Raw genomic sequence first — 11,225 nt, 5'->3', positions numbered from 1 at the left:
GAAGAACTAATAAGAAGCATAGAAGTAACTTCATTTGCAAAGATTTTTACGAAGCATTATTTGTAACCATAGAAAAAGTGAAAAAGCAAAATGTTCAACAAGGGAATTTCTATTTAGAAAATGAGATTTTTATGGCCATTAGAGATGATGTCTACAAATATTTTATGATAAAAGGAAAATGTTTATGCTATACTATCAAATGATAAAGGTGGATAGAAAATTGTATCTACTCAATATGTAAGAAAGAAAAGAATACTGGAAAATGCCCAAAAGTGCTAAAAATGAAATGGTCTCTGGGGAAGATGGATAGTAGGTGATTTCTTTCCTTTATACTTACTGTATTTTCTAGATTTTACATAATAATATTATATAACTTTCATTTTCATACAAAGTATATTTACAAGGCAAAAAAGAGGAAACAAAGAACACAAAATAATTACTGTCACGTGAGAAGTGAGGATTTGGTGACAAATAACAAGAATATACCCATTTTCTTTGAGAAAATGTACTGGAGGTAAAGGAATACACCAATTCTGACTGTACCATTGTTCTCTGGCTGCTTTGCTTTGGAAGAGGTTCACAGATAGGGAAATAATTGAGATTCACCAATCCAATCTAGTCTTCATTCACTACAGAACCAAAGAAGGCTGAGTTTATTCTGTCAGGATTTGGACAGCAGGTTCAAGGGAAATGAGGCATGTTAAGTCTTCTTCAGATTGCTGTGGAAAGCACTAGCATTTTGCCTCATGTAAAACAGAAGTGATTACTCACTATATTTCTTCATGTCATGTAGTAAAAACAATTAAGTGAAGTTAGACTATAGATTACTTAGCTATTCAGCCACAGTCACCTCTAATGGAAAAGAAGAAAAATAGCATTGCCAACTTTTGGCAGGTCTCATCATTAGAAATGCCCATATTGCCAGAAAGAAAAGAAGCTGCAGCCAATAATATAAACCTAGAAGTTCTTTAGGCCCTGAGGAAGAAAGTGACAATAAAGTGTTACAGCATTAATTGTTTAAGAGCACTGATCATTGTAATGGGAAAACTGCCTCCTTGTTAACACCGTTATTTTCTACAAGGTATTTGAGTAAATGTCCCATTAGAAAAACAGCATTAGGGGTTTCAATATGTAAAGCAATATGTAAAGATATACTCATTAGCAAAATAATGTGTGACCTATGTGCAGCCCAAGGTCCCCTAAAAATAGAGAGTGTTAATATAGATGTTATAATTAGTGTATAATTGAGTAGTTATTGAAAAACAAGTAAGAATTTTATTTCCTAAACCAATAGAAATTATACTTTTAAAATCCATTTGAGAAAGAGAGCTATTCGTACACATATATACATATTTACATATGTATGCATATATATTCACACACATATATATTTTCATATCAACATCTTAAAAAAGACATTTAGACTTTCTTCTGCTCACCTGCAATTTATGCATTTCAACTCCATAGTCAACCTTGACTGATAGACCATTTTAAGAGATGGAGAACTTTCTTTCTTTTTGAAGGAAGTAGATTTTTCTCTACATAGGACTAAAGCAACAGCAGTGGCACTGTTTAAATGGTGCTGGGCTAAATGATCTCTCATTTTTCTTTTTTCAGTCTTGAGGATCAAAGCCAGGGCCTCAGTGCATACTAGGCAAGCACTCTACCACTGAACTACATCCCTAGCCCTGGGCCAGATACTCTCTTAAGGAGCTGTCTAGATTTAGATTTAATACTCTGCTTGTAGGATCTAGCAAAACCTAGTCAGTTCTGTGAGATACATTTCTAACATTTGTGGCTTCAGTTATTTTTGCCTCTGGAATGCATTATTTGGTTAAGTCCAATGATGGTGCTGTCAAAATTTTTTTCTTAAAGGGTAGTTTAGTCCACATGCTATATTAAGACTGTCGACAGTTCCTTTTTTGGAAATGAACTCTTGAGTGTAATAGAGAGATAAAAGTGAGAGAAGTGGTACATATTGGGAACTGTTAAGTGATGGCAAGTAACCTGGGTATCTGATATAGATCAACTTGTGAACTGGCCTTTTCTAATCATAAATGGGGTGATACACTCCTAAAGGCTCCAAGTTGAAGTCATTTGAGAAGCAAGCAGAGAAGAGCTATATATTTTTAAAGCACTTTTGCTTCCCAGACCTCTGTGTATCTCACCAAGGCAAAAAGCTACATATAGGGCAGTTTATTTTTTAAAGCATTTTTTTGCTAGCCTCCTTGCAGAATCAGCCTGATGGGTACGATGCCAATTTCTACAGACTTGCTCTGGTATATGCAGCACAAGAGCCAGAAATGTTTTTGTAGTCTGGATGTAAGTACTTTCTGAAATTTCTTGCCTTGAAAGATTCTAACTTAGCACAATTATGGAACCACATCAACACTTGAACAGAACTATGTCTTTTCTGAGCAACATTAACAGTGATGAAAAATGCACATCAGACAATTAGATTGCAACTAATCAAGAGCACCACTTCAGTCTATTATGAATGATTTATATATAGTGCATTGGATCTGGAGATCATTAGTAATAATATGATACTCTATTATAATTATAAGGTCACCTTGGTGATCATTGTCAAAGGTGACAATAATGTTATTGACCTTCATTTTTGAAAAATTGCATTTAAATGTCTTATTCTGCCTCATTTTGCTGGTAGAAAAATTAAATTGTTCTTACTACTGCATTTTTCCTCATATGTAAAAATAATAGATTTGGGGATTACTTGATTGATAAATTGGGGCCACAATGTTAATTAAGTGTCAATCATACAATATTGGAATGTTAAAGTTTAAAGTTGTCTTTTTCTTTTTTCTTTAGCTTTAATTCACTACACTGCATTTTCTAAATGGAGTTTTGAAAAATCCAAAACATGTAACTTTTTTATATATGGGTAATATATGTTTATTTTAGAAAAGTTAGAAAATATGGATACACAGATAAAAGAGAATCATATACTTTACATACATAACATTTTTCTACACTGGACACACTTCATAATGTACTTTATATTGTACTTTTCCATTTATCAGTATTTTATGAACATCTTTTTGTCAGTAAAATGTTAATACACACACACACATTTGTAAAGAGTAGAGAGAGACAGAATTGAAAACAAAAACAACCAAAAATGTAAGGAAAAAATTATAGTCTCTCCCTCCCTTAACTCTTTCAAAGCATAATTTAGGAGCACCAAATGAAAGCTATGGGTAGAAATTATATGAAGTGACGATTAAGTTCCCTTAAGTGTTCCCATGTCATATTTAAGGGTTGGTTAGTTAGTAATCATGTGGCTGTTCCTTGATCTGTTTAATCAACTTTTATTTATTGGATATTTAGATAATTTCCAATGTTATTATTAAAAATCATGGAAAATTCTTACACACATTTGTTTACATCTCTGATGATTCCCTTATAAATGTATGGATACAAAATAACTGGATCAAAGAAGTGCATATTTTAAAGGTTTGGTCCCTATTGACAAGTTGTCCTCCATAATACTGTACCAATTTTACATTATTGGTGAAAGATTTTTTAAAGTTTGTATGTTAAAATTCTCTGTGACTTCATATAGACACTATAGAAACTACAGGAAGAAGTGTATCTCTTAAGTGGAGTAGATTAGTGGGAATCATTATATAACAGCACAACTCCTGCTTCAGTATGACACATGGAAGACATATTTTACATTCATTTTTAAACTGTCAAATAAGGGATATCATGTGGTCCTTTGAAAAAAGGAATGAATCGAAAGTGATAAAATATGAATTTTAATCCTGGCTCTGCCAACCAACCATATATGTGACTTTGTGCAAGTTATTTAACATTTCTGGGTCTCAGTTTCCTAACTGTATAACAGAGTTGTTTTGAGAAATAAATAAAATGTATATGATTGTTTTCTGTAAACTATAAAGGACTATATATTTAAAAATTTTTTTTGTAGTTGTAGAGGGACAGTATGCCTTTATTTTATTTGTTTATTTTTATGAGGGCTAAGGATAGAACCCAGTGCCTCAGGCTAAGCAAACATTTTGCCACTGAGCTACAGCCCCAGCCTAAAGGACAATATTAATGTAAGAAATTACAATTGGTATGCACTTTACATTGCTATAAACATCTTGAAATCATAGAAATTTCATCTCAAAATGAGTAGTATGTTGAATGAATATTGGATAGTGTTTTGTTGGGAGAATGTGGAGCAGGCAAGAGTTCCACACTCTTCAAGGTATACTGTGCTACAAATAAGAAAATCTTTGAGAATGTGGATGTGGTTCAGTGGTAGGTGCTTTCCTAGCATGCCTGAAGCCCTGGGTTTCATTCACCTGCAGAAAAATGGAAATTCTTTAATAGCAGCAAAGTTAATATAATTGTTTGTAGTTACAAGCAGAACTTTTTAAAAAGCCGACTTTTCATCCCTTATGAATCACAAAATGGAATTTTTGTATAGTCAATACACTCATCTCACATGCCCATGCTACATGTATTTCCTCTTCTCCCTTAATATAAGGTTTACTCTGGACTTGTTTGTACATATGTTTGAAGAATAATTTGGCTTAATTTGTTTACAGGAACTACAAGGGTGACCATTATTCAGCTGTCTCCTTTTTGATTACCTTAACTTCTGGATCTTTCAAGGTATGTGCATTCTGCACTGAACTTTACTTTGGAAATTGAACATATAGCTATATAATGTGAAAAGAATAGATAATTCCACTGGTATTATCTTATATATATTGAGTTTTATGTAAATGAAATGCATTGTTTTAAACTTCTTGCCATCTATTTGTACATGTCATAGATAAGATTGTGCCTATACCCCATAATTGTCTTTGCAAAACCAGATATGCAGGCTGTCCTATATGTTTGAATAATTATGTGCCTTTTTCATGTACAGATATTAAAACCAGGACACTCCTTGACTAATGGAACCATCTTAAGAGTGTGTAGGAATAACAATGGCCAGTGAGAATGTTTGCAAAACTATTTAGTAGTTTTCACTGAGTACAAATAAATATGACATTTCTCCATATCAATGGAACAAATGTTTTCACTCAGAAAATTTACCAAGGAAATATCTGTCTTTGATTTTTTAGGAAAGTCACAGTAAAATATTGATATTGACACAGATTTTGCATTAATTTATTTATCCTTTTGTTCTTTCACCTATTCATTTATATGCCCAATAAATATTTATTAAGCAACTATTAGGAAAAAGGTGCTGTGCCTTATCTCTTGGTAAATGTGCCAATGAAGATAGAATTCAACTGCAATATTGGAAATGTGTTTTCTTCTATAGTCAGACTTGTCTCAGATGTAAGATGTAAGAAAACATGGCAAGATGGGGAATCTCTCTCATTGGTTTTAATTCTTATTAAGAATATTTGTCAATATTTAATTGGTAGTAAAGAGGGAATAGAAAACATCATTTTTTCACTATTTGTTTCCTACATTTGGCAGTACTATGCATCATTGATCAAATATGAATTCACATTCTAAGTTATAATAAAGTCAAAGGATGATCTGAATTTGTGGAAAGTTGGTTGTTTGGCATCACTTGATACTTTCTTTAAGTGCAAAATATGGAAGTATATTTAAAAATAAAAATTCTTAGACTTTGCATTGCCTGTTGAAAAATATTCTAAAAATATCTCATTGAGTGGGGCTGGGGTTGTGGCTCAGGAGTAGAGCACTTGCCTAGCACGTGTGAGGCCCTGGGTTTGATCCTCAGCACCACATAAAAATAAATAAATAAAATAAAGTTATTGTGTCCAACTACAACTAACTAACTAAATAAATATTTTAAAAATCTCATTAAGGATTTCATTAATTGAGTTCCAATTCAAATTAGTCTGTAATGGGAATTTAAAATATATGTCTCACTTTTAACTTTACATAGTTTTATTTGTCATTCTTCCAGAGGTTCTGTTTTTAAGAGGATAATAATATCACTTCAAAACAAAAAAATAAGATCATAGAAATTTATGGAGGAAGGAAGCCAAGATTTTCAGATATTGAGTCTTTTGTGAAAATAGTTTTCTTAATTTTGGAATTATGAGTTTTTATGTTGCTTGATACTAACTGCAGGATTTTTTTCAAACTAAGAAAGTTTAAACATGTGACAGATCTTAGGTAATGTGAATGAATAGAACAGAATGGAGGGGAAAATTCCTGACAGGCCCCAAGAATGCACACTTATAAAAAATAAATGACACTGAATATTTAAAAGGTTCAGACAGCAGCTAGTTTTCCTTCTTTAGAGACAACATGGCATAGTAGAAAAATTCTTGCCTGTCAATCACAAAGCCTGGGCTCTACTCTCAGCCTTATATTTGTAATATGTTACTCCCTTGGCACACTTCTCCTCTCTGAGCCTTAGTTTTCTCCTGTATACACTAAAATCTTTGGGTTGGGTAGTTCCAATTTTCTTCCTGCTCAAATATTCTATAGTTTTTAGAAAATTAAGGATTTATCTCAGGTATGTGATATGGAATCAAGATGGGTGATTAAATTGGAACACACGCACTAGTTCTTTTAAAGATTGCAGCTTATTTCAGTGGTTTTCTGAGTTGGTAAAAGGACATTTATTTTTCTTTGACTTAGAGCAATTGTGTATCCTAACACCACTACCACCCACTCTTCCACCCCCTCATATGCCAGTACTGGTATTATACTAAATAGATTGAAGTCTAAGTTTAGCTAGTCATTTCAAGTTTTCTTCCTTGATAAAAAATGCTTAACTGGGAGATACTTCCATGCTGCTCCACTTACAGTCTCTTAAAGTTTAGCAAACTCTTTCTACCCTCTTGCAAGGTGGTCATTCAAGGTCAAGCATTTCTCTGTACCTTGGAACTAGCCAAGTGCATAACCCGATGACTTCAGACTCCAGTGCTTTCAATCTGGCACCCTTCATGAGCATTGAATTTGCATTAAAGCATTTAAAATATATTCTCCTTCATCTACATATCACAGCAATAACAACCCCGGGCACAGGACAGTGTCTGGGAGCAAATAACCACTTGGAGTTAATGATCTGAGGGGCAGATGAAGGACCATTGACTCTTCCTAGTCAGTCCTTCATCCCTATAAAATGCCTATTCTTGAGGTGCCAAGCTTTCAATAATTTTTTTTCTGTCTCACATCAGATTAAGTAGTGGCCATAAATAATAGCATTTAATACATAATAATGAGATGTGGCAATGCAATAAAATATCAACAATTCTAGCACTATATAAAGATGTCTATTCTGATCAAACCAAAAGAGGGAGTGGTAAATGAAGTTCATGAATCATAGTATTTTGGAAGTGACTTTCACCTTACTGATTTAATAGGAAATATAAGTAAGAATTCATGTGGTTTGAGGGAGCAGTTCCTTTTCTTTTGCTTCATATTCCACTGATGGATGATCCAATTTGGAAATAATAAAAAATGCCTCTGACATCTATTTTAAGTGGATTTTTAATATAGTGTATGTTGAGATTCCCCCTTTAAAGCCTTAGGTTAATTTTATGAAATCTCCACAGTTCTGAACTAAGTTACAAATACAGCTTGACAAATGTTCTTTTCCAGATGAAGCAGTGTTCGTGTATTTATTACTATGACAGACATTGTCTCTACAAGGTGGCAGGCATTGTGCTAGATGTAGGGGAATGAAACCCATTAGGGTACATGGTCCTCACTCCAAAGTTCATGGTAGAAAGTTGAGGATTGACCTATACACAGAGAAATAAAATAATCAATGTTGTAGGTGTGTAGCCATATGAATTCATTTGCTCATGGCATTTATTTTTCTAATGAGAAATATTTAGGGCTGGGGACATAGCTCAGTGCTGGAGTGTTTGCCTAGCATGCATGAGGCCCTAGGATCCATCTCCAGTACCACAGTTGGAAAAAAAGGTAAATGAGAAAGATTCATCTATCAAAACCTACTTGGTAGGGCAATGTTATATATAATCTAAAATAGCCCCCCACTCAAGAAATGTATAGGTATTGTTGGTTATGGTAGGCAGAGTACTTGTGAATATGTTGTATTACATGGAAAAGAGTAATTAATGAGGCATATGGAATTAAAGTTACTAATCAGCTGGCCTCAAGATAGGAAGATTATTCTGGTTATCTAGGTGGGACCTATTTCTCTTGCCATGCACAAAAGTTAACTCAAAATGGACCAAGGAGCTTGATATCAAATCAGAGACTCTGCGTCTGATAGAAGAAAAAGTTGGCTCCAATCTACATATTGTTGGGTTGGGCTCCAAATTCCTTAATAGGACACCCATAGCACAAGAGTTAATAACAAGAATCAACAAATGGGACTTACTTAAACTAAAAAGTTTTTTCTCAGCAAGAGAAACAATAAGAGAGGTAAATAGGGAGCCTACATCCTGGGAACAAATTTTTACTCCTCACACTTCAGATAGAGCCCTAATATCCAGAGTATACAAAGAACTCAAAAAATTAGACAATAAGATAACAAATAACCCAATCAACAAATGGGCCAAGGACCTGAACAGACACTTCTCAGAGGAGGATATACAATCAATCAACAAGTACATGAAAAAATGCTCACCATCTCTAGCAGTCAGAGAAATGCAAATCAAAACCACCCTAAGATACCATCTCACTCCAATAAGATTGGCAGCCACTATAAAGTCAAACAACAACAAGTGCTGGCGAGGATGTGGAGAAAAGGGTACTCTTGTACATTGCTGGTGGGACTGCAAATTGGTGCAGCCAATTTGGAAAGCAGTTTGAAGATTCCTGGGAAAGCTGGGAATGGAACCACCATTTGACCCTGCTATTGCCCTTCTCGGACTATTCCCTGAAGACCTTAAAAGAGCATGCTACAGGGATACTGCCACATCGATGTTCCTAGCAGCACAATTCACAATAGCTAGACTGTGGAACCAACCCAGATGCCCTTCAATAGATGAATGGATAAAAAAAATGTGGCATCTCTACACAATGGAGTACTATGCAGCAATAAAAAAATGACAAAATCATAGAATTTGCAGGGAAATGGATGGCACTAGAGCAGATTATGCTTAGTGAAGTTAGCCAATCCCTAAAAAACAAATACCAAATGTCTTCTTTGATATAATGAGAGCAACTATGAACAGAGCAGGGAGGAAGAGCAGGAAGAAAAGATTAACATTAAACAGAGACATGAGATGGGAGGGAAAGGGAGAGAAAAGAGAAATTGCATGGAAATGAAGGGAGACCCTCATTGCTATACAAAATTACATATAAGAGGTTGTGAGGGGAATGGGAAAATAAACAAGGAGAGAAATGAATTACAGTAGATGGGGTAGAGAGAGAAGATGGGAGGGAAGGGGAGGGGGGATAGTAGGGGATAGGAAAGGTAGCAGAATACAACAATTGCTAATAGGGCATTATGTAAAATTGTGGATGTATAACTGACGTGATTCTGCAATCTGCATTTGGGGTAAAATTGGGGGTTCATAATCCACTTCAATCTAATGTATGAAATATGATATGTCAAGAGCTTTGTAATGTTGTGAACAACCAATAAAAAAATAATAAAATTAAAAAAATGACCTGCTTAAAAAAAAATAAAGTAGAAGGAGGAAACAGAAAAGAGAGAAACAGAGAGATGGCAACATGAGAAGAACTCGACCTGACATTTTTGCCTTTGAAGATGAAGGAAGGGGACAAGGAGTATGGGTAGCTTTTAGAAGTTTGAAAAGGCAAGAGCACAGATTTTCCCCTGGAGCCTCTGGGAAAGAATTCTACCCTGCTGACATCCTGTTTTTGGCTTATCAAGACCCATGTCAGATTTCTGACCTCCAGAACTCTAAGATAAATCTGTGTTGCTTTATGCCATCAAATTTGTGGTAATTTATTACAGCAGCAATAGAAAATTAGTACACTGAAGTTTATCCAGTACAGAAAATTTGAGAAGTGTCTAGTTTTCAGCCAGGCATAATAGCTGAAAGGTATGGTTCAGATCATGGGATATCTGTCCAGTGACCATTTTTTTTTCTGGATATATGTAACAGGTCCTTCCATATGAATTACAGCCATTTGTGAGGTCCCTGAAAAACTTCAAAACTTCTCTCACTCCTGTTCCCAGTTTCAGAGAGTACTTAGGCTTCTTTTCCTCTCCTGTGGGCCACTTGTGCTCCTTCCTCCCTTCTCCTTTGCCCTGCATCTCTTTTGTTTCATGTCTCGGATATAGATGAGAAGTAAAACTTTTCCTTCCTTCTTTCATGAGGTGTCTGCAGTAGTGAAAAAGATACAGGTAGTACTATTACAACAGATCATCCTGGCTTATGTTTTATGACAAGCAAAATACTGAGAATTACATATAGTGTGAAACAGAAGTCTCAAGCTACTGGCCTTCTGCTCAGGACTAGTCTAAAGAAATGTTTTGTTTATAACTCAGGATTGTTCCTACCCTCCTCTCTTCCTCTTCTCTCCTTCCTTGTCCTTTGTAATTCCATAGAACCTGCCACTCCTTATTTTCTTATTCCATGCTTACATGACTGACGTGTTACCAGCTTGATCTTTGGGCTATAGAAGTTAAGTGCATATGCTTTGGGGGTTAAGTACATGAGAAGATCTAGTGCTGCTGCATATTGGCTGTACAACTTGGGCAAGTAGATTAAGTAAAATAGTTAAACTTCAGTCTCTCCAGCTCTAAAATGGAGATAAAATTTTTACCTGTTACATCATCGTGTTGTAAGATTTAAAGTGGCATATACGTGACCCATAAGGAACTTTGCACAATGCCCGCCATAGAATATAGTATATTCTCATTGAATACTATCTATTACTTCCACTACTATTATTGCTATAGTAATGGCACAAAGGAGTCTATCAATATTATCTAGTCAGGGAATGAGAAGCATGTATCAGAAAGGCTTCATGGAAGAGGTAATGCTGGTAATATTAGAGCCAGTGTGGACTCTAGGGAAGTAGAAAATGATAGTTTGGTATTATCAGATGAACAAATGATAGAGATAGGAAGATCTTCTAAGGAAAAGAAGGCATGACACAAATATCAAATAGCCTAGTGTCTTAGAGTAATTGCATATCGTTTTATACAGATTGGCATGAGTGGAAGGTAGGCATGAGAAGAGAGAGGTATGCTGAGGATCATGTAGAAGGACTTGTATGGTTTGTGTCCTACTAAACAGCATCTCTCTTTTTCCTGTTGGCTAGTGTTTTTTTTTTTCTTTTTACTTGTTCTTTTTAGGTCT

This window comes from Spermophilus citellus, assembly GCF_964194105.1.
Source record: "Spermophilus citellus genome assembly, chromosome: X".
In the NCBI taxonomy this organism is placed as follows: domain Eukaryota; kingdom Metazoa; phylum Chordata; class Mammalia; order Rodentia; family Sciuridae; genus Spermophilus; species Spermophilus citellus.
This window is presented reverse-complemented; position numbering follows the sequence as displayed.